This window comes from Camelus bactrianus, chromosome 11 (genome assembly GCF_048773025.1).
Source record: "Camelus bactrianus isolate YW-2024 breed Bactrian camel chromosome 11, ASM4877302v1, whole genome shotgun sequence".
In the NCBI taxonomy this organism is placed as follows: domain Eukaryota; kingdom Metazoa; phylum Chordata; class Mammalia; order Artiodactyla; family Camelidae; genus Camelus; species Camelus bactrianus.
Genome location: NC_133549.1, coordinates 22,294,355 through 22,320,017, shown reverse-complemented (window position 1 = coordinate 22,320,017; position 25,663 = coordinate 22,294,355).

The following is a 25,663-nucleotide window of genomic DNA, read 5'->3' as shown; positions in this document are numbered from 1 at the left end:
TTGAAAATTTAATTAAAAACCATGAAAAGGAAATGCAGGGAATAAATCAGTGAGGGGACTGTTCATATGAGTACATTTTTTTTAAATGGCAGGGTTTCTTTCTGATAAGCAATCTGAGGATTTGCAGCATGAAGGATTGAGAATCATTTTTAAAGATGAAACTGCAAACAAAGACTGTGTAGCGATGCCTTCTCAGAACTGTCTGACTCAAAACCAGGATAAAAATAGAAGGATATAATTATTGATATGCACCAAAATTTATGTAAAGAAGGTTTATCATTGTGCATTCATAGTGCTGAAAATTGGGAAACAGTCTAACTTTCTAAAATAGGGAAACAGTTAAATCACATTACTTCCACATGCTGGACTTAAATGCAGTTATTAAAAATCATATTTGAAAATATTTAATGACAGGGAAATGCCTATGGCTCACTGCCCACTTTAAATAAGGAGGGTTCAAACTCTATATGTTGTATGATCCCAATTTCGTGTTAAAATATACAGAGAAAAGACTGAGAGGAAATCTTCCACTATGATAACAATGGAAATGAAAGGTATGTCTTCATGGCTGGGTGGTAAGATAGGTGCTTTCTTCTTCATGTTTTCTTGACAAACCTTTTGCAAATGTGTTTATATACACATACACACACACACACATATATAGATACACACAGACACACACATACACCACACCAAATATATAATGCAAGTATCATATATAATGTGATACAAATACTATGTATATATCACATTTATAATAAGAAGGCAATTTTGAAGATATTCAGATGATAGGAAATAGACATTGAAGATACAAGTACTCATTGTTAGTAGATTAAGAGCTTGGACAGTTATCTTGAGAATCCTCATTGAGCTGTGGGAAAATTAAAAAAAAAAAAAAAAACACAAGCCTCTCTGATTCTAAAAAAGCTTCCCTTCACTGTACCTCCCGCTGATGACCGCGCACTTTTGCCTCCCTCCTCCCTTTCATAGCAGCCTCCTCGAGTTCCTACCTGGGCCAGGTCGCTGGGACTCTGTCCCTCTGTCCTAATGGTGTTACTTCTACTCCTCAGCTCCGGGGACAGTGTTCTCTCTTAGAACACTGGTAGCCTCCCGATGTTGGAGCCCTCACTTGTCTTAGCTGGCTTGGGCTGCCGCAGCGTGGGTGCCCGAAACAAGACACTTCTTCTCAACTAGTTCTGGAGGCTGGCAGTCCAGGATCAAGGTGCTGGCAGGTCTGGTTTTTGCTGAGACCTCTCTCCCTGGCTTGCAGATGGTCACTTCTCGCCGTGTCCTCGCAAGGCCTTTCCTTCATACGTGCACACACTTTGTGTCTCTTTCTCTTCTTATAAGATACCAGTCCTTTGGGATTAGGGTCCCACCCTTACAACTTCCTTTGCCTCTATCTCCTTCATGGCCTTACCTCCAGAAACAGTCACATTGGGAGTTAGGGCTGCAGCATAAGGATTGTTGGGGGGACGCGATTCAGTCCATGGCCATCCTGCCCACACCGACAACTGTCATCGACCATCTTCCACTTGGCTTCCAGGTACACGCTCTTCTGCTCTGCCTGCCTCTCTGACATTTCTTCTCCAGCCTGTTCACTATTGCACCTTTTGAATTTGCTTCTTACATATTCAGGCTCCTGGGCCCTCCTCTGTCCTCCTGTTGTTTATCCTGAGTGATCTCATCACCCTCCGGAGATCTGCGTGCTGATACCTAAATCCCCACCTCTGACGCTCAACTTCTCTCTCCAGCTCTTGTCCCATAATTCGTATTGCCTATGCCAGTCACTCTTAAATGGGGACAATTCTGCCCCCCAGGGGACATTTGGCAATGTCTGAAGATGTTTTTGGCCATCTCAACTGGGGCTGGGGGTGCTACTGGCATCTAGTGGTTGCTGCTAAACATCCCACGCGCACAGGACAGAATTATTCAGCCCCCAAAGGCAATAGTACTGAGACTGAGAAGCCCTGGCTACATCTTGGCTGAAAGTATCCCCATCTCCTCTGTCTCCCTTGCAAGAACCTTTCTTTCCAAGCTGTGCCCCTCACACCCAGGACATCCAGATGAATTCCCAGCCCCCGCACCCTCTTCACCCCTTGCCTCAGCTTGGGATCCTTTAGGTCCCTGATGCTGCAAATTCTTTGGGCTCAAGACTCCCTCTTCCCTTTATATTGTTTTTCTTCTTCTGGAAGAAATTTTTCTGAACTTGGAAAATACATAAACGCATACACTGGAAAGAAAAAACCATGACAATCTCACAGTTGATCTGTGAAGTCAAAAGCCCTTTCGGTCCCTCTGATTTCACCCCTGAGAGATATAACCACTGAGATAGTTTGGAGTGTACCCCCCCCCAGTTATTTTTCTGAAAGTATATGAATATAGACACACATAGATTTTTTTTAATCAAATGGGATTATTCTCTATGTATTGTTCTGCACATTGCCTTTGTCCCTTAAAATTATATCGTTTCCCAGGTTGGTATACATAGCTTTTCCTCATTCTTTTGAACAGTTGTGGACTATATCCAGTATCCAGATATGCTGTTCTGCTCTTGTAATACTACACATTTTTCACTGTAAAATAGCACGTTTATGTCCAAGTGTGGCTAATACATTACTTTGAAAGAACTACATCACCAGTAAAGAGCTATGGGCTAAGTCAGAAAAGGTGTCACCATGCATTGCCACTTGCCAAAGACGGTTTGCAAATGAAAATAAAACATTCCCCTGCTCCCCTGGCCGCCCCCTCCCCACCCCGGCCCCTGGGCTCTTTTTAAAGTGTGCGTGCTACCTGTTGGCGATTACTGTCATATTTTTACATTTATCAACAAAGTTTACAAACACTTGGAATGAAAAAAGTCCTCTTCCTCAGAGAGCCTGCTAAGGAGGAAGCAAGTCTCATACACCACAGTCCTTCCCCGACTCTCCCTTTCGCTCATTCTCAGCCCAAGAAACCTAAGCATAATTCTGCTTTCAACACACTACTTGAACACGTTTGAGAAGACTGGGTGGATGACCTTCTGAATTGTTTGGGAATTTTTGAGTTATGAGTCCCTAACATACACAAATACTATAAATAAATTACCAAACAAGCGTGAGGTGTTCAGAGTCATTTGCCTCCAGGTATGTTTGTTTATAAACAATTAGATTCAGCAGAACCACAGACAGATATTTTGTTCTCTTCTATTGACTGCAACAATGAAGTTTGGAGGAATAGAGAAGTCCTCACTCTGTATAAAAAATAAGAAAAGCTCAGTGTACCACAGCAGTGTCTTTCTTAACACGATTCCTGGAATTTGTATTGTTTATGATAAGAACATACTCCTCTCAGTTTATTTATAAAGTCAGCTAACCAGTGGCCATGAGAAAAGCAGTAGCATACAGCATTTCAAGATTGAACTTCTTTTGTGGAAGATACGTGGGCGTTACTGAGTATCAGAGACCCAAAGCTCTGCTGCTACAGAGCATACACAGTTGTAGCAGAACATCCAGGGAATTTGGAGGATGCATCTGAACTTAGAGGACTTTCAGGCTAATCTCCTCCTCTCGCCTCAGTGGTCCTCTTAGCCCACGTGGGTAACTGAAGTCCCCTGCATTTTGACCATGAGTAGTCTGAAAATGAAGTGACTGCAAGTTAGAAATAAGACCACACAGGGCCAGGTGGTCTTTAAGACGTCAGGTGGTGAAATGAGCTCTCTCCTGATCCTGAGGGTATGCGCATCTACGTAGTTTCTTTAGCATTCATTTAGAACTGGAAGGGCTCTGGGGTCACCTGGTCTCACCCCAGTGCCTGGCTTTACAAACGGGGAATGTGAGGGCCAGCATGGCAGAACCTGAAATGAGCTTGATGTGAGCCTCCGGAGGCAGGTTCAATATTCATCAGAGGGCAGAACTTGAGCTTGGCAGAGAAACTGGAAGTTTTGTGGCCATGAAGAGGAAGGGTCCCAAAGTCTGAGCACAAAGGCACTAGCTGCTGCTGTAACTCAGACATGCTGTAACTGACTGACCAGCTCACCTTGCTGGGGTGGGCGTAGCCAGGTCTGCAGCTTGGTTAGCCTCTGCCAGGTCCCTTCAGTTTCTCTGGGCCAAGCCCATCCCGAGATGCAGAGGCAGCAAACAGACACAAACTGTCTGATGAGCTCCCACAGTTACACAAAGTCATTCCCTTAGAAAAAATGCATATTCTCTATCATGCCTAGTGGTTCTCATTGTTTTAAAATCACACCCTGACTGATACAGCATTCAAACAGAAAGAATAAGAGAGCTACAGTGATTACATTAATGTTAGATTAAATAAATTTTAAGTCAAAGAGAATTATTAGAGACCAAGATGGATAATTCATAATGGCAACAAGGTTATTAGAGCAGGAATATACAATTATACTAAATGTGGCTCTGTGTAATAACAGAGTTACAAAATATGTGAAGCAAAATGGACAGAACTAAAAGCAGAAATAGACTAATTTTACTAACACAAACTGTAAAACAATTTAAATATATTTAAAAAGTTGTACATATTATGTTCTCTGATCACAACAGAATTAAACTAGCAATCATTAACAGAAGGATCTCTGGAATATCCCCAAATATTTGGAAATTAAACAAACACTTTTAATAACCTATGAATCACAGAAAAAGTTAAAGAGAAATTAGAAAATATTTAGAGCTAAAAAATGAAAACAATTTATCAAAAAGTAGCGAGATGCAGTAAAAGCAGTGCATAAAGTAAAACTAACACCTTTAAATGCTTATGTCAGAAAAGCCAAATGTTCTCAAACCAGTAATCTAAGATTCTACTTTAAAAAGCTAGCGCTAGATAAGCAAATTAAACCCAAAGTAAGTAGAAAGCAGGAAATAATAGAGAGTGGAAATCAATGAAACAGAAAACAAAAAACATAGACAAAATAATTAAAACCAAAAGCTTATTTTTGAAATAATCAATAAATTTAATAAGCATCTACCTAGACTGATCAATAAAGAAGGAAGACAAAGTGTACCAGTATCATGATGAATGAGAGAAGGGGTTCTACAGGTCTTTTAAAAAATAAGGAATTACCATGAACAACTTTATGCCAATGAATGCGATAATATAGATGAAATGTATAAATCCTCTGAAAGACACAAATTACCAAAATGAACTCAAGAAGAAATAAAAACATGAATAAAGAAATTGAATTCTCTTTTAAAATCAGTCCTGCAAAGAAGATTCTAGACATTCATGACTTTACTGGTGAATTCTATCAAATATTTAAAGCAGAAATAATACCAATCCTATAGAAAGTCTTTTAAAAATACAGAAAGAAAGGACACATTCAACTTATTTTGTGAGTTCAGAATTATCCTGATACAAATGCCAGACAAAGGCATCAGAAGAAAAAATATTAGACAATCAAATCCACTAAAGCAACAACAATAGCAATAAAACACTGGAATGCAAGGTTGGTTTATCATTAGAAAATTAATCACTGTAAACCATTATATTAACAGAATAAGGAGAAAACCATACAGTCATCTCAATAGGAGTAGAAAAAGCATTTGGTAAAATCCAACACCTGTTCCTGAAAGCTCTCTGCAAACCAGCAATAGAATGAAACTTCCTCAAACTGATCAAGAGAATTTATAAAGAACCTACAGCATATATGCTACTTAATGATGAAATAGAGAACAGTTTCCTCTTTGAGATCAGGAATGGTCAAAGGATGTCCACTCTCACCAAAACTATTTAGTCTTATACTGGAAATCTTACAGAGTGTAATAGGGTACACACACACATACAGATTGAAAAGGAAGATATAAAACCATTTTTATTCTCAGGACACATGAATCTCCAAAAAGGTACTAGAACTAATCAGTACTTTTAGTAAGATGCCAAAATATAAGGTCAGTATAAGAGTCAATGATATTTTGCAGGGATGGTATAGCTCAGTGGTAGAGTGCAGGCTTAACATGCACGAGGTCCTGGGTTGAATCCCCAGCACCTCCATTAAAAAACAATAATAAACAAACAAACAAACAAACAAACAAACAAACCTAACTATCTCTCCCCAACAAAAAAGAATCAATGACATTTTTATGTACTAGTGATGAACAACTGGAAAATACAAATTTTAAATATCATTTATAGTAGTATAAAAATATGAAGTATTTAGGGATAAATTTAATAAGATATGTGCAAGAATACACTACAAAATATTGGTGAGATAAATTTAAAAACATAAAGAAAGATGTCAGTGTTCCTCAAATTGATCTATAGATTCAACAGAATTCTGATCAAATTCATAGCAGTTCTTTTTGTAGAAACTGACAAGCTAAACTAAACCAACTAAAATTTATATGGAAATTCAACAGACCTAGAAGAGCCAAAATACTTATTTAAAAAGAACAAAGTAGGAGGACTCACACTACCTGATCTTAAGTTTCAGTATAAAGTCACAGTGATCAAGACAGTATAGTATTGGCATATGGATCGACATATAGACCAAGATTCTTATTTATATGATTAATTGTTTTTCACAATGTAATTCAATGTGGTATTTTCAATAACTGGTGCTGGAACAACTGGATAGCAAATAGAAAAAAAGAACCTTAACTCTTTTCTCTCACTATATACAAAAATAGATGTAAAGCAGGTCATAGACATAACAGTATGAACTTAAAACTGTAAGTTAACATCAGATAAAACTTTTGGTTAAAAAAATTTCTTAAAAAGCAAACAAACAAACAAATCAAAATGTTTGCTCTTTATCGAAGTTAAAAAAATGAAAAGGTAAGCCACAGCCTGGGAGAAAATATTTATAAAACAAATATGACAAGAGGTTGGTGTCAAGAATATATAAAGAACTCTTAAAACTCAATTTTAAAATAAGGACAAATGACCCAATTAAAAAAAAAAGCAAGTTTTGAACAGAAATTTCATAAAAGAGTATCTACAAGTGGCCAATAAACAAATGAAAAGATGCTCACAGAAACAAATTAAAACCACAACGAGAGACCAGTAATCAACCATTTGAATGGCCAAGCAGCAACTGATGATATCAAGTGTTGGTGAGGATATGGAACAAGTGGAACTCTAATATATTGCTGGAGAAAATAAAAAATGATGTGGCCTTTTCTTCAGAAAACAATGTGGCAATTTTATTGAAGTTAGACATACTTGCCAAATGACGCTAGCAATACCACTTACAAATAACTACACAAGAGAAACAAAATATATCTATATAAAGGCTTGTACGTGAATGTTTGTAGCAGCATTATTCATAATAGCCTCAAATTAGAAACAATCCAAATGTCTTCATATCATTAATGGATTAACACATTGTTTACCTATTTAATGGAATATTACTCAGCAATGGAAAGAATCAAGTTACTGATATACAAAGTAACACAGATATATCTCAAAAACATCATTATAAATGAAAGAAGCCAGACACAGAAGACTACAAGTTGACAATTCCGTTTATATAAAATACTAGAAAAGGTGGAACTATAGTGATACCAAGTAGGTTGCTAGGGGTCGGGGCTGAGGGAGGGGACTGACTACAGCAGAGCACAAGGGAACTTTTTTGGAGCGATGAAAATATTCTATGTCATGACTATGGTGGAGGTTATGTGACTGTGTACATTTGCCCAAACTCATCCGGCTGTGTACCTAACATGATGAATTTTATTATGTGTAAATTATAAAACCCAAATGTATACCCCAAGAAGCGGGAATAATTTATGGACAAATAGGGACCTTAAGCAGGAAATTTGCAAAAAGTTACACGTTCTCCTCCTTGTTGTATATAGTCTAGCACTCAGGAAGTGATAAACTGATTCTTTCTTAAGATTAAGAGACCCTAGGCAGAGCTGCTGAACCCCACCACCACGTGGGACATCAGAGGCTTTTCCTGTGGCTCTCCCACACCCCTGCGCGGCGGTGGTGGCTATCTCTTCCCTCTCTCCGCCAATAGCTTTAAATCTCAGAGACCTTGGCTCAGAATGAGTTGAACACCCCCATCTTTTCCCTCTTGTCTAGCATACCTTCAGGCAAACCCAACTCAATGAGACTATTTTATTTTCACATTTTTACTGAGGGGCGTTTGAACTTCCCCGGTACCCAATTTCATTGCCAGTACCCCTTATCTACTCCAAATCCCTAATGCTTCCGTTTTCTCTCATTCCTTTCCTTTTCTTCCCTGCAAGCCTATGAAGCAAAGCTTATAACCATTTTCTGTAAAATAACCACTCATACCCTTGAGGTACAATCATCCAATCACACTCCATCCTTGCACACTGAGCTAAATACTCCTCATGTTCATGCTTTTCATATTTCCCCACATTTCTCCCCAGAGGAAGGCTCGCTAAGAGTTCACTCTGGGAAAAGGTATTGTGTTCCAGGAGCCCAGGACCTTGTGTTCCAGGAAATGGGGAGTGGGTTCTGCTACTTATTCACTGTGTAACCTTGGGACAAGTGGCCTCTCTGAACCTCAGTCTCTTCATCTGACTGTTGGGCTTTATAATATCTATGAGAGGTGCTGATGAGGAGCAGATGCTCACTAATTTTCCTCCTCCACCCTTGCTCCCCAAACCAGAAATCTGCTAACTCCTTTTGTACCGTGGAAAGTGTTCCTTGGCACGTGCTATGACTGAACTCTACTTATCTCGGTGATTAAGATATTGCTTAGACACTGTATTTTTGAAAATTAATGAAGCAAGATAATAATACCTAGTATTGATATAGTCTTTGGTCTGTTATCTTAATTATGCTTTATGAAGCTACTATAAAATTGTTAAGTAAGATTACTGCAAGTTAATTAATATTTATTGTACTCCTGGAAGCAAAGTAGAGCCTTTATAAATCAAGGAACAGGGAACTAAAGAAATTCTTCCTGTATTTGCAGGATCCAGTGTCACTGATGGGGTTGATCTGCAGCTAAATTAACCCTCAATTTTCAGCCAGCACTGCTAAAGTCAGCAGGAACCCTCCTGTACGAGACCTGGCATGTACTAAGATCTAAGAAGAAAGAAGAAGTCATTGAGGACCTGTAGTCCATTCAAGGTACAGCGTTTGAGATAATGCCTGCGAAATGACACTAACAGTCCTTTTTACCTTTATCCTCTACTTTTCTTTCAGTCTTGTCGCCAATTTCCCAATTTGCTGTCTTTCCATTAGTGTATGCCTACCTACTCTTCCAGGGGAAGGGAAGGAGAGGGTCACGGGGTAGGGAGGGAATGACAGATGGGAAAGTACTGAACTAAAAGTAGTCACTGACTAATCAATCAAACTTCGATTTTGTGCTGCATCGATGTTCCCTTTACCTGTTCTTGCTTTATGCTGCGTGGGCTGGTGGTGTCTGTGATTCAGTGACTTAGTAAGTGAGTAGTAATATTCAGTTTGGATATGTGCTTTAATTTACATGATCTTAATGATGCCTTTGATAACGCTAAGTATGCTTTACATACAGCCTCCCTCACCCTTATCATCAAAGATTTTCTATTCAAGTTTGTTTCAGAATTGGTTTCTATTTAAGTATCTAATGGAATGCTGGACAATTTGAGGACAGAGGGGTTGATTACCTTGTATCTAAAAGTCTACCCAGCATCCAGAATAGACAGGTGTTATGTGTGTGTGCACACCTAAGTCATTTATAAACAGTTACATGGTACCATATGTACAAACCATATTGCTAGGATTTGTCTAAATGTTGTGATTTACCTACAGTGTGGTACAGGGGAAGGGATATGACATTCAGTGTAACAGCCCTGAGAGCAAATTCTGGCTCTAACACCCACCAGCTATGTAACTTTGGAAAGTCACTGTGCACCCTTACTGCCCCAGTTTCCTTATCTTTAAGATGAGAACCACTGTAACATATTAATAATAATTCAACCCATCCCTCCAATCTTAAACCTTCTATTTTCCAGGCACACAAACCACGCATTTGAAAACTGCAAAATTCTGCCCAGGGCTAGTTACTGCTTCCAGATTTCATGGTAACATGGATATGCGGACTCACAGGCTGGAACTGAATTTGGATAAAAAGTTTCTCTAATGATCTTAAAGACATAAATTCCATGCTTTTTCCAGATGAGTGTCCACTTCCCACCTATTAGGATGGCTACTATTAAAATTTTTTAACCCAGAAAACAATAAATATTGGTGAGGATGCTGGGAAATTGGAACCCTGGTGCATTGTTGGTGGGAATATAAAATGGTGTAGCTGCTGTGGAAAACAGTATGGTGATTCTTTAAAAAAGTTAAACGTAAAATTACCATATGATCCAACAATTCCAGTTCTGGGTATATATCCAAAAGAACTGAAAGCAAGTACTTCAACAGATATTTGTACATCAATGGTCATCAGAGCAATGTTCACACTAGCCAGAAGATGGAAATGGATAAACGAAACGTGTTCTGTCCATAAGACGGAATATCATTCAGCCTGAAGAAGGAAAGACATTTTGACACGTTTGCTACAACATGAGTGACACTTGAGGACATTATTCTGTGTGAAATTATCCAGACACAAAAAGACAAATATTGTGATTCCACTTACAGGAAGTACTTGGAGTAGTCAAACTCATAGAGACAGAGAGTAGAATGGAAGCTTCCAGGGCCTGGGGGAAGAAAAGACTGACTGAATGGGTACAGAGGTTCAGCCTGCGAGAATGAGGTTCCAGAGATGGATCGTGGTGACGCTTGCACAACGACATGAACATTCTTAATTCCACTTAACGCTTAAAAACGGTTAAAAGGTAAATTTTAAGTAATGTACATTTTGCCACAATAAAAAAAATTTCCCATGCTTTTCCCTCCCTAATCTAGCTACTTTAACTATTGGTCTTTTAAATATTAAATTTCAAAGTGAGCCAGCTCAAAAGGCCCAAAAGTAGAAACTGGTTAATGAGAGAAACTGCTAGGCTGTGACCTTGGTCGGGTAACCTCATCCCTCTCCTAAGGTGGGAAATGCTTTCTCTCAGCTGTGGTGGCTCTTATTTTTAAGCGTAACCATGCTTTCAAGCTTTCATATTTGTACACCCCATTCCATAGTACTATCTGTACCCTATTCTACACCTTTTACAAAAGGGTTCACTGTATTTTTTATGCTGTTGTTGGGTTGGGTTTTGTTGGGGGGGGGGTGGCCCTTGTTTTGTGTTTTCTCCCTCATTTTGCGTCCTTTCACTGTAACATGCTTTGCACTGTATGGTCACACCTTTATTTCCACCGCTGTCTTTCTCACTCTCCATTTGTCCTAACTGCTCGGAGTCTCTCAGCTAATTAAAAAAAAAATTCTTTTTAAAGCAAACATGAAATTATAAAAGAAGACATACAAATCACTGAGAGTGGGAGAGGAGGCAGGGAAATATAGAATATTTTTTTCTTTCTTTTTTAAATTTTTTTAACAGTAGGATGGGTTTGAGATCATGTTACTACCAGTTTAATAAAAACAGTTATAGTAATGGGTTGATAGATTTACAAAAAAGGGTAACCACAAGCCAAAAATTTACAAAGGAGTCACAAAAATTAAATAAAATCCATGATAATACAAAGGAAAATTACCAAACCACAAAAGGAAGAAGAAAGGAACAAAGAGGATATACCAATTCAACTGCAAAGATAAGTTCAAAATGGCAATAAACACACATCTATCATTAATTACTGTAAATGTTAATGGACTAAATGCTCCAGTCAAAAGACACAGAGTGGCAGACTGGATAATAAAGCAAGAACCTTCAATATGCTGCATACAAGAGACCCACTTTAGGGAGAAGGACACATATAGATTGAGAGTGAAAGGATGGAAAAGGATATTCCATGCAAATGGAAAAGCCAGAAAAGCAGGTGTTGCAGTACTGATTTCAGACAAAATAGACTTTAAAACAAAGGCCATAAAGAAAGATAAAGAAGGACATTTTATAATGATTAAAGGAGTGATACAAGATGAGGATATTACACTCATTAATATATATGCACCCAATATAGGAGCACCTAAGTACATACAAGAAATACTAACAGAGATAAAGGGGGATATTGATGGGAATACAATCATAGTTGGAGATTTTAACACTGCATTAACATCACTAGACAGATCTTCCAGACAGAAAATAAACAAGGCAACAGAGAAATTAAATACTACAACAGAAAAACTAGATTTGGTGGATATTTTCAGAGCATTACACCCCCAAAAAATAGGATATACATTCTTTTCAAGTGCACATGGAACATTTTCCAGGATTGATCATGTACTTGGGCACAAAAGAAACCTCAACAATTTTAAGAAGATAGAAATTATCTCAAGCATCTTTACTGACCACAATGCCATGAAACTGGAAATCAACAACAGAGAAACAAAGGAGAAAAAAAGGAAAGCATGGAGATTAAACAATATGTTATTGAAAAAACAATGGATCAATGAGGAAATCAAAGCTGAAATTAAAAAATACCTTGAGACAAATGAGAATGAAAGCACAACCACTCAAAACCTATGGGACACAGCAAAGGCAGTGCTAAGAGGGAAGTTTATAGCGATGCAGGCCTTCCTCAAAAAAGAAGAACAATCTCAAATAAACAATTTAACCCACCACCTGAATGAATTAGAAAAAGAAGAACAAAAAGCCCCAAAAAGCAGCAGAAGGAAGGAAATAATAAAGATCAGAGAGGAATTAAATACAATAGAGATTAACAAGACCATAGAAAAAATCAACCAAACCAAAAGCTGGTTTTTTGAAAAAGTAAATAAAATCGACAAACCTCTGGCCAAACTCACAAAGAAGAAAAAAGAGAGAGCACAAATTAGCAAAATAAGAAAGGAAAATGGAGAAATTACAACAAACAAAATAGAAATACAGAATATCATACGAGAATATTATGAAAAACTATATGGAACCAAACTGGATAACCTAGAGGAGATGGACAAGTTTCTGGAAACATACTGTCCACCAAAACTGAATCAAGAAGAATCTGAACACTTGAACAATCCGATCACTAGAAAGGAAATAGAAATAGCAATTAAAAACCTCCCTACAAATAAAAGTCCAGGACCGGACGGCTTCACCGGGGAATTCTACCAAACATACAAAGAAGAACTCATACCAGTCCTTCTCAAACTCTTCCAGACGATTGAAAAGGAGGGAATACTCCCAAACTCATTCTATGAAGCCACCATCACCCTGATACCAAAACCAGGCAAAGACACTACAAAAAAAGAGAATTATAGGCCAATATCACTGATGAACATAGACGCCAAAATCCTCACCAAAATTTTAGCAAATAGAATCCAACAACACATAAAAAAGATTATACATCATGACCAAGTGGGGTTCATCCCAGGGACACAAGGCTGGTTCAACATACGCAAATCAATCAGTGTAATACATCACATCAACAAGAGAAAGGACAAAAACCACATGATCATCTCAATCGATGCAGAAAAAGCATCTGATAAAATTCAACACCCATTTATGATAAAAACTCTCGCCAAAGTGGGTATAGAGGGAACATATCTCAACATAATAAAAGCTATATATGACAAACCTACAGCCAGCATAGTACTCAACGGTGAAAAACTCAAAAGCTTCCCACCAAAATCTGGGACAAGACAAGGATGCCCACTATCACCACTCCTATTCAACATAGTCCTGGAAGTCCTAGCCACAGCAGTCAGGCAAGAGAAAGAAATAAAAGGGATCCAAATTGGAAAAGAAGAGGTAGAAGTGTCATTATATGCTGATGACATGTTACTATATATAGAAAACCCTAAAAGGTCCACACAAAAGCTACTAGAGCTGATTGAAGAATTCAGCAAGGTAGCAGGTTACAAAATTAACGTTCAAAAATCAGCTGCATTTCTTTACACTAACGATAAATCAACAGAAGAAGAAAGTAAAGAAACAATCCCCTTTAAAATAGCACCCAAAGTAATAAAATATCTGGGAATAAATCTAACCAAGGAGGTGAAAGAATTATACACAGAAAACTATAAACCATTGATGAAGGAAATTAAAGAAGACTTTAAAAAATGGAAAGATATTCCATGCTCTTGGATTGGAAGAATCAATATTGTTAAAATGGTCACACTGCCCAAGGCAATCGACAGATTTAATGCAATCCCTATCCAATTACCCAGGACATATTTCACAGAACTAGAAAAAATCATAATAAAATTCATATGGAACCATCAAAGACCTAGAACTGCCAAAGCATTACTGAAGAGAAAGAAAGAGGCTGGAGGAATAACTCTCCCAGACTTCAGACAATACTACAGAGCTACAGTCATCAAGACAGCATGGTATTGGTACCAAAACAGACATATAGACCAATGGAACAGAATAGAGAGCCCAGAAATGAACCCACAAACTTTTGGTCAACTCATCTTCGACAAAGGAGGCAAGAATATACATTGGAATAAAGACAGTCTCTTCAGCAAATGGTGTTGGGAAAACTGGACAGCAGCATGTAAAACAATGAAGCTAGAACACTCCCTTACACCATATACAAAAATCAACTCAAAATGGATTAAAGACTTAAACATAAGACAAGATACAATAAACCTCCTAGAGGAAAACATAGGCAAAACATTATCTGACATACATTTAAAAAATTTTCTCCTAGAAGAAGTAAAAGCAAGAATAAACAAATGGGACCTAATGAAACTTACAAGCTTCTGCACAGCAAAGGAAACCAGAAATAAAACAAGAAGAAAACCTACGGAATGGGAGAAAATCTTTGCAAGTGAAATCAACAAAGGCTTGATCTCCAGAATATATAAGCAGCTCATACGACTCAATAAGAAAAAAATAAACAACCCAATCCAAAAATGGGCAGAAGACCTAAACAAGCAATTCTCCAAGGAAGACATACAAATGATCAAAAAGCACATGAAAAAATGCTCAATATTACTAATTATCAGAGAAATGCAAATCAAAACTACAATGAGGTATCACCTCACACCAATCAGAATGGCCGTCATTCAAAAATCCACAAATGACAAATGCTGGAGAGGCTGTGGAGAAAGGGGAACCCTCCTACACTGCTGGTGGGAATGCAGTTTGGTGCAGCCACTATGGAAAACAGTGTGGAGATTCCTCCAAAGACTAGGAATAGACTTACCATATGACCCAGGAATCCCACTCCTGGGCTTGTATCCAGAAGGAAATCTACTTCAGGATGACACCTGCACCCCAATGTTCATAGCAGCACTATTTACAATAGCCAAAACATGGAAACAGCCTAAATGTCCATCAACAGGTGACTGGATAAAGAAGAAGTGGTATATTTATACAATGGAATACTACTCAGCCATAAAAACCAACAACATAATGCCATTTGCAGCAACATGGATGCTCCTGGAGAATGTCATTCTAAGTGAAGTAAGCCAGAAAGAGAAAGAAAAATACCATATGAGATCGCTCATATGTGGAATCTAAAAAACAAAAACAAAAACAAACAAACAAACAAAAACAAAGCGTAAATAAAGGACAGAAATAGACTCAAAGACAGAGAATACAGACTTGTGGTTACCAGGGGGGAGGAGGGTGGGAAGGGGATAGACTGGGATTTCAAAATTGTAGAGTAGACTACATTGTATAGCACAGGGAAATATACATAAAATGTTATGATAACTCACAGAGAAAAAAATGTGACAATGAGTGTGTATATGTCCATGAATAACTGAAAAATTGTGCTGAACACTGGAATTTGACACAACATTGTAAAATGATTATAAATCAATAAAAAATGTTAAAAAATTTCATTTTAAATTTTCTTTTTGGTGGGGGGAGGCAATTAGGTTTGTTTGTTTGTTTATTTATTTATTTATTTATTTACTTGTTAACGGAGGTACTGAGGATGGAACCCAGGACCTCGTGCATGCTAAGCATGCGCTCTACCTCTGAGCTATGTCCTCTTCGCTCTCAGCTGATTTACCCTGCATCAGCTGAGACAGAACCCTCCACCTGCATCATACTCGGACAATCTCCGATCTGCCTGGGTTTCTTCCGAGGAACTTCTAACTCACCAGCCACCCCACATCTGCATGGTGTTACCAGGAGATCCTGTCTTCCGGGACCAAGACTTCTTCCATAACAGGTCCCTGTTCGCCTTCGGGAACACAACATTTCCTCATTTCCCGGGATATTTCCCTCCGTTTCCTCCTCTGCCCTGGAGCCACTGCTCTTCCCACACTGCTCCCTCGGGCCCAACACATCACGTTGTGCTCGTGTACTGGCTCCTTTTCTCTCCTTCCTTTGCTGAGAATCTCTGTGCCTTGCGTCTTGCCTCTTCTCAAGTTCATTTTCATTTCCCTTTGCTGGTGTTGACTCTTAACACAGTGTTTCTAAATAGGAAACTGGAAATTTAAGAACATTTTTTTTTTTCCTAAATGATACTGTAGCATGAAAAACATTTGATTCCCAAGAAAACCTCTGAATTTCATGATGGTTCTCCTCCATTGTCGGGCTAAATTCACTGTCTTTTCATCACCTTGGCATTTAGTCATCTAGCCTTAGTGTTCCAGGAGATGATTTCAATCCTTGCCTTGCCTTGCCTTTCACTGGCTCTGGTCTCTGGCAGCCTTCAGGAGACAGTGGATTTGAACGCGGTGTTCTGTTGCACCCTGGGCAGGGAGGCAGCTTAGCTTCGCAGTTCATAACATAGTTCCGAGCCAGATGTGCGGGTTTGGACCCTTTATCCACCACTTGCTGTACCATTGTTGGCCCCCGTGAGCCTTTGCTTCCCCATCTGTGACATGAAGGATCTCTGCAGTATCTAACTCGCTGTGGGAATTGATGTGCTAACGCACACAAAGTCTGTGCCAATAGGTGACAATCATCCAGCGTCTGCACTGCACGCTCCACACTGGGTAGGACCTCGCCTCCCCGCCTCGTACCCAGGCCCCACACCCTGTCTGGCTGGTAGAGTTGAGCATGAATGGGGGCAGGTGGGGGGTTAAGACAGGTGATGTTCTTTGGTACCCGCCTGCCCCAAAGACTCCAGCACCAGTTCTCAGGACCTTCCCTTTACGACACTCATGCGCCCGTTGGCTGGCACCTCACTCGTGTGCCCACACTAGAAACACGTGCACCTTCCTCCGCAGCCTCCTCCCTGCAGTTCTGGCACCACCTTCGTATTTAGACTCCTCACGTTTCTTCTCGACTTGGATGCCCTCATACATTTCTATTGTCTCATCTGATAAAGCTTGCCTTGTCCTGCCCAGTCCCCGCCCCAACCCCCAATCCGGGCTCACCAAATGGCTTAACTCTTCTTTCACCTCTGTTACACCCCAGGAGTCTCTCCAGGAAAGGAAATCTGTGTTCTGCCTGCCTTGCATTGTTTGGAAACCACGTCAGCCTTTATAATGAAAGTCCTGTGTGCTGTTATAATCTGATTTTAATAACACGGGGCTTCCAGCCTTGGAGGGAAGGCTCTTCCCTTTTTTAAAACATGTCTCAGCCACTGCCTTTCCTGTTAAAGTCACATCAGAGTGTGGGTTCTGATGCTGGGCAGCCTGGGTCTGAATCCAGCTCACCTACTCTCTACCTGTGTAACCCTGGGCAAGTTACTCAACCTCTCTGTGCCATATCTGTACAGGGGGATAATAATGACTTTTACATCTCACAGCAACATCGTGAGGACTCAATGAGATAATGCCTATAGAATGTTCAGTGTTTGGATCATAGTAATGTTCCCTGTAAACATTTTTATGAGACTCCTACCACAAGTAGCAAGTCTTTCCATGTTTTCTAATTTCTGGTTTTTGCTCAGGCAGAGCCACCTGGAATCCCAAGGAGAAGCTGTACTGGGCAGAGTTCACGTCCAGTTCCTGCCCTGGTCTGCATCCACAGTCTCCTCCCATCCTGCCATTTGCTGGCCTGGGCGTTCTCACAGGCGCTTGGAAGCACCTTGGAGGGAGTCAGAAGATGCTTCCTCCGGGCCTCTACGGCAGCTGGAGCAATTCCATTTAAATCTGTACCTTCTATCTCTGTGCCTCCAGCCATGTCCACTGCCAGTTACTCAACCAACACTGTGTGCCAGGCACGGGGCGAGGTGACATAGAGGGTATCTGGAACCCCTGTAACATGTGGTGGCGACAGATATGTAAATGGAGCCTCCAAAACCGATGCAGAGGCTCAGCGATAGGGGTGGGTACTCGCGGACCCGCCTCAGGGCAGAGGTGGAAGCAGGGGCCACCAAGGGCCATGAAGGGAGTGATGCGAAATTGGGGTGGGGGTGAGGAGGAAGCCGCGGGATGGGAGTGGGCAGCGCATTCCAGGCACAGGGAACTGTTTGAGGGAAGCCCAGAACTGAATGCAGTTGTGTTAGGGACAGAACGGCGTGACTCCTCCCCGGACTTCTAAGAAAGCCTTCTAACTGGGCCATCCATATTCCATCTTGAACGTCCCCAATCCATTTTCCAGCCAAAAGCCAAGGTGATGGTTTTCAAACTAGAAATCTGGCCGTGTCTCCACTATCCACTCCCTCCTCCGCTTCCCTTGGCTTCTAGGATGGAGATCCACGTTCTTACCAGGACCAACGGTGTTTGCGTGATCCCCGTCCCCACCCCACCCTGCCTCTGCTTGTTCCAGCACAAGCTTCCTCCATCCCCTCTCCTCCCCCACCTACTGGGACTTCACTCACCTGGGACCTTCCTCACCCTCACTTTCTCCCTAATGCATCCTTCAGAACTCGACCCACACAGAATTCCCTCTGGGAAGCCTGTCCCGACACTCCGGGAGACCTCAGGTGCCTGTCACCTGTTCTTGGAGCCTCTGTTCCTGTCCAGCCCTCACCAGGGCGTCTTACCTTTTCGTCTCTGCAATCAGCACCATCATTCTGTCTCTTCCATCAGCTCACAGGTTCCCTGAGGAGGGTTTTTGCTCCACTCGGTCTCTCTGGGGCCTAGGACAATAGTAGAAATGCAATATAAATTAATGAATTCCTCATTATTAATTTAGAAGCCATCAAGCAGAGTCCTACCAGTGGGCTCCTTAAGTATGGAATTTAATGCCAAATCCTTATGTAATTTTAAACAGTTCTTTCACTAAAATTTGGGGAGAAATGTCATAATGAGAACCACATGGGGGGTACATTTTGCATATATTTCAGAAATGGAGATTGTGTAAAATGACATTCTCTGGAAAAATTCCCAGACTATTAATATTAACCCAAGGTTAAAAGGAAAAGTTATTTCCCCAGTGAGTTGCACTGAACTGCAAAGTAATGCATGAAGGTGGGGCATCGTCTCACAGACCTCTGAGCTCTTCATGACTTTGGAAAAGGGAAAAGAAACTTCCCAAAGCAAGCAAGAGTGAGACAGTAAATGTGTTTGCAGTGACTGCTCCAACAAACTCATTCGCGGTTATAAGATGTGCAGTACAGGCACAGAATTCGTAGTATCTATCATTAGGGTGCTAATGAGAAAACATCACACACATATCACCTGAAAGCTGCAGCTGAAAACCACTATCACTGGAAGGAGCTAGAAATGGAGTAATCAACATCAACAAAATCTATTGTTCCCAGGTTGCAAAATTGAGGGATTATTTCTACTACAAGTCAGAATGAAACCTGTTTACATTTGTCAGCAAAATGATCACATTTTACACCATTAACATTTGGCAAGACAGAGCACCCTCCATTAGCTAATCTGCAGATGCCCTAACCACGGATTCAGGAAAACAAAGAGCCTGGTGGTGCCGACTGGTCCCCACTGAGGCGAAGTGATGTGTTAGGGCTGCGTCTGTCTGGGTTACAACTCAGGTAAGCCTTCAGCCTGGTGGGTAAAATGGAATGGTTCATTAAAACAATTCAGGATGTGGTGACTGCTGGGAAAAATGTCACCAGGATGCATTAAATGTCAGGAGGTACTCAGGCAGGGACCGCTGGCACATTAAGATATGCATGGGGTGACCATAAAAGGCTTGGGACATAGCAGTAAATAAAATAAACACCCCTCATTAACTTACGTACCAGGATGGAGAGCAGGCTCCATGTATTTGGCTCTAAGCACCGCTGCTTGAGCCCTCATGCTAAATGCTGAGTTGGGTCCCCTCCTCATCCTCCACCCTGGCTTTCTCCTTGGGAGGTGGCCACTTGACCAAGGTATCTTCTGCTTTGAATCCTTCTAGGTGGAAACTGGCAAATGACTTTCCCCAGCTTAACCTGCCCTCCTTCCTGGCTCAAAACTCATTGGTCATCTGGGAAGTAAGGTCCACAAGTACCACCACCTGTGGCCACTGGACATTCTCCCCAGGGAGAGAAGCCCACACAGGATGCTGCAAAACAAAACTTGCCTGGTGTGGGGCTAGATGTGGCTGAACAACTAGCAGTGAAACTCCAGTCACAGAGGATCCTAATGACTTGCTGGAGATGGTCCATCCAGCAACAGTGCTGAGACTGAACACTAACAACTGGTCCCCAGATTGTCCTTGATAAATGGATCTGTGGAGGTTTATACATGTGGATCTAAGAAGATATTATGAAATATAAACACTGTAAGATTTATTAAGAAAGAATCATGACTGGGAATTTGTGCTGACACATAATGGTGCTCAATATTTATTGAACAAATGAATGAATGAGTGACTCCTGACTCCAAGAAAAGACGTGAGACCACGGAGTAAAGGAAAGCTTCCCATCTTATTACTCAAACTGTCCTTCTTAGCAGAAATACGTCAAAAACCAATCCACACGAAGCAAATATAGAGCTCTGGGAGCAGGGCTACCGCACGTATTTTTATGCGGAAAGGTTAGTGATTGTGGAAACTGAGAACCATCAATGTAAATGACTCTTAGTCAGCAAATGGGGCTATTTAATATGTACTAGCTGGACAGCTTACAATAGTCATGGTTGGGCTAGAATCCAAACTGGAATCTTCTAGCCCAGAAGACTCCACTAATGGACTTTTGCCATGTAGTCCCTGTACTGTAATAAAACAAAGGATTGATCTCAGCTATCTAGACAATGGTGTCGCTATTTTGCATTTGTATGGTGCTTTGAAAAAGTACTTCTATCCACTATTTCATCTGCACACACAGTATGTCTGGGAGGAGAGTGAGGCAGATATTGCCTCTGTGAAGATGGAAAACCGATGCTCTGGGAAGCTCCACTTGCCCTCGGTGGCCCAGGGGTCAAGGGTGAGCTGGACAGAAGCCCCACAGTCCTCTCAGCTCCGTCTGGACCCAGCAGGAGACAGACCCTCTCTCACTGGGACACCAAATTCTTCCCACCTCTGGCTCTGGTCTGTGTGTTCCTTCCCTCTGCTTAGAAAAATCACCCTCCCCTACTCCACCCTCACCCCCATATTCTGCAGGTGGAAACTTCATGTATAAAGATTTTCCAGAGAGGCATTCCCAGGTCACTCCATCCACATTTGTCCTCCTATTCGTGTCCTTCTCAGAACTCATCAAACTGTGTAATGACATGTTTACTTCCATGTATATGTATTAACATCTGCCCACCTCAGTAGCCCTGTTTTGGTTTGTTCCCTGGTATAACCCACTTCATTGGCATCATCCCCACCTGCATCATGTCTTTTATCAACTTCTGTCTCTAAGCTCCAAACCCAGCCTCTGTTCTCCTCTTGGAGTTGGGGGCTGTCCCTTTACCAGCTGGTCTCAGTAAGCGGCACTCGATGGAGCCTGGGCAGGCGGCAGGAGGAGGGAGGAGGGATTTGCTTCTTCCTGCTCTTCCTGCCAGTTTCCCTAGCAGTTTCCAGGTTTTCTTGGTTTTGCTTTGTTTTCCTTTCTGCACTCCCAGAGGTTCTATCGTGCTCTTAGGCATTCGTTCCCCAACTCAGAGGTCTGAGTCCCATCTCTGTGGATTCTCTCCACTAAGGGCCCAGGTTATAAAATGTATATAATTTTACATACACACACACACACACACACACACACACACACACACACACACACCCCATAGATATAATCATCTCGATGTTCCTGCTGGCTGCTCCCTGCAGTTCCCTTTCACTTTTTCTGCTCACCAATACTTGTTAAGCCCGTTTCTCATATTAAATTCTCCCTGCTACAATAACTGGTCTAGCTTCTGCTTCCCTGACTATCAGGACCCCTGCTGATAACAATCTCTGTAGTCATCATCATGGCTAACATTTACTGAGTGTTTATTACACATCAAACCCTGTTCCAAGGGTTTTACGTGAATTCATCGCATGTTCCCGATCCTGCGAGGGAGGCACTGGGTCCTGAAACTTACAAAAAGAAATGGAGAAACAGCGAGATTCAGCCATGTGCCTGAGTTCACAGCCAGTAAACAGCAGAGCCCGGAGTCTTCTGAATGAACGAACGAGTGAAGGAGAGAATGAATGAGTAAGTCACTCAGTCAGGGAATGAAGCCCTCTGTGCGCACCAGCATCCAAGCTGCACCACTGTGTTGGGGGCCTCCTGGGGTCCACACCCCCGACTCCTCCCACTTAGAAGCCCTGAGTTAGGCTTGGTCTCCAGCTTGAAAGTTTTCAGCTGCTGCTGTTTAGCTCATCCTTCGAGGCTGGCTTGAACGAGACAAGAAAAGCTCCCTTCCCTACATCTCAGTCTGTCTCTGTCCTCAGCCACTGTGGTCAGGGAAGCGGTGATAGCCAGGCAGGTGATGGGAGGCGGTACCAAGGGTCGCCTTAGGCAACACCTGCAGGAACGTGGGTGTCCATCACACAAACCCCTGTGCTGCTCTTGCTTCTGCCCCACAAAGCCCTGAAGAGCCACCAGGAAAGGCGAAGTGCTTACTAGGGACATCATGTAGAGCGCTGAAGCTTCCGAGTGCTGGTGCATGCCTAACGCTGAAGAGGAATTAGGCTTTTGGAGTGACGGCTGTTACGAGTTACCGCGCGGTGCACGGGCTGAGGGTGCTTCGGAGTAGAAGAGGCTTTCCTCCACGCTGCAGGATAATTACTTCAATTTCCTTCACTCACATGGATGTTTAATTTTATAACATTGCTATTGGGCCCAGAAAAAAATCCCCCCAGAGCCCATTATTAACATCCTGAAAATGGAAAGCATCATCTCAGAATAGCTGAAATAATATTTTGCCAGGGTTTTATTTTTGCGTTGTGAAGGCGGGAGGCTAAGCAGTCCTTTGGAGTTTCGTGTATTAGAACAAAGTGCTTTAAAAACAAAGGAAATTGAACCGAATGGGGTGGGATGGGGGAGACTTCATTCCTCCCCACAATCTTTGAGTCCAGTCCACATGCCCTTCAGAGAGGGGACAGCAGACAAGGGCAGAGGCGAGACCACCCCCCACAGGGAGACCCCAGACTCCTGCACCTTGCCTGGTACTCCTGTGGTGGTTTGGACCCTGGGCTGTTCCCCATCCACTCTGCCTCTTGCATCTGCAAGCTCAGAATTTGGCATCTCTAAGTTACGCCCTTAAATCATCAGCTCGTGTAACACACTCTTGGCCACATCTGGGCTGAGCGTCAACCCACACTGTCCTGTTTTCTGGTCCTTTGGGCTGGCCAGTGGTTTGGGATTCCATTTCTCCACACCCAGACTGAGAGTTTGGATCAGGCTCACCCCAGGGCTGGGGGCAGCTTGCTCATAAACCATCCTGAAAACAGAGAAAATGAGAGTGGCTTTCTTCCCTCCCCACACTCGTTGCTTCACTAATCACTGAGGATTTGTTGTGAGGCTCCCTGGGCCCACCTTTGCCTCAGCACGTGTGAGTGCTGGGTGCCCAGCCCTGCAGCCTTGACCCCTTAGCGCAGGACAGGGATGCTTGACACACAACTGACCTGAAGATCCCTGGCCTGGCACTCATCCTGAAGTCATACATCTATTAATTTACTGAGACAGGAAGCACTCACTCAGAGACTTATTCAGAAACATGTTTTAAAACTGTAATCCAGAAATGTAATTTAAATTTTAAATAAATACACTAAACGGTGCAATCTGAACAAGGCTACAGTGTGGCAAATTTAGGAATCGATCCTGACATTTATCTTGGAATTCCAGTTTCCCTCCCCAGATGTCTAGATTGTGGGTTGGACGAATTGGAGGTTGTGCAGAAACCGTCTAAGGATGCAGAAAGCTGAGTACCAAAGACTTTCCTTGGGCACAGAGGCCAAGAGAGAGGACCGGGCCGGCCCTGCCAGGGGAAAAAGTGTGCTAATGCAGATGCTCGTTTTAATTATACCTTTGGTATTAGGTACTAATATGTTAGATGCTGAGTTAAACAGTCCCCTCTGGAGAAACTCCCCTCCCTCCTTGCCACCCTCCTCCCCACCTCCCACTCTCCCATCCCTAAAGCCTCTTCCACACACACTTCAAGCTTTATTTCATCCACTTAATGCACTCTGCTCTGTGCTCAGGTACTTAAAATCTCCCATTACTATCACTCTGGCTCTTTTACGGCTTTTTTTATTTGCTCTATCATTTCACAGTCCAGTTGCTCTTTTCGGTCAGGTGGACTATAAAATACTCCGATAACAAGTTCACGCCAGGAGCCCATGGCAGGCTCAATCCATAATGACCGCAGACTCCTCTATTACCAGGTGTCCCAAGTCAACGCTTCCAAAAGGCTGCACATTTTCCCCCTACCCAGAGAACTGACTTCCTTACTCTTCTGTGGGCTGCTCTGAGGGTACCTCCTTTCATACCAACAATTCTTTTAGATAATCCAGCCTTTTCCACCCTTGCTTCTGAGTTATCCCTCTTCCCTAAAGGTTTTTTGATCTGTTGCTGTACATGTAACATTACTCCTCTCTACCTTGGCTTTGGTGAACATGAAACAAAATCGGTGATGTACCTCATCTCTGAGGGGTGTCTCCATTGGCATGCTACCTTTGGCTGTATCTTCACAGCACGCCTTTATAGGCCCAGTACCCGCCCGGGGAGGGACAATGGCTAAGAGCGTCCCCCCTGGGGTCAAGCAGCCTGTGGCTCCACATCACACTCCCTGTTCCCGTGCTTGAGCCTCTGTGAGATGGGTACAGTGAGAGTTTCTCCCTCGGGGGTGGTCCTGAGGATGGAATGGGACGACCTGTGTGGCACCGGGTGCACGCAGGTCTTATTACAGGGGTCAGTGGAGCATGTCTTCCCCCTGGGGGCACACCTCGTAGAAGAACATGGTCCTCGTTGATTCTCTTCTTGCCTCAATCTCAAGAAAGAATGGCCCAGCCAAAATTCAAAACTCACCACTGCTGCTTCCCTGGGCCAAGGCCAAACCTGTGCCAGCCAGATGTAGCCAGTCCTGAGTGTTACCCTCTGCGTAAGGAAGTGCGGGCATCACTCACTCAGATCCACGATGACTGTTAGGCTTCTATCACTTCACTTTATTCATCCAAGCTTTAAAGTTTATTTTCCAAAAGCACCTCCATGGCTTATAGTCTCAGTAGAAGTTTGATATCAACCAAGCCAAATTCAAGACTATTATTATTGCTATCTTTCTTTAAAAAAAACTTTTTAAAATTACACATTAACTGTATATGAGACTAAGAGTGAGGTGCTTAGCCAGTACTCAACCTACAAAGCCCTTCAAGGTGGATGTTATTTTCACCCATTTTACAGATAAGGAAACTGCGGCTGAGAGAGGCTAAAAGTCCTTCTTTGTAAGGTCATGCTACTGGACAGTGAATGGCAGATAGGATACAAGATTAAGCTTGCCTGACTCCTGCTACTGGACACTCCCTCCCAAATTTGCCCTCTGGGAGAGGACTGCATCTCAGGCCCAACC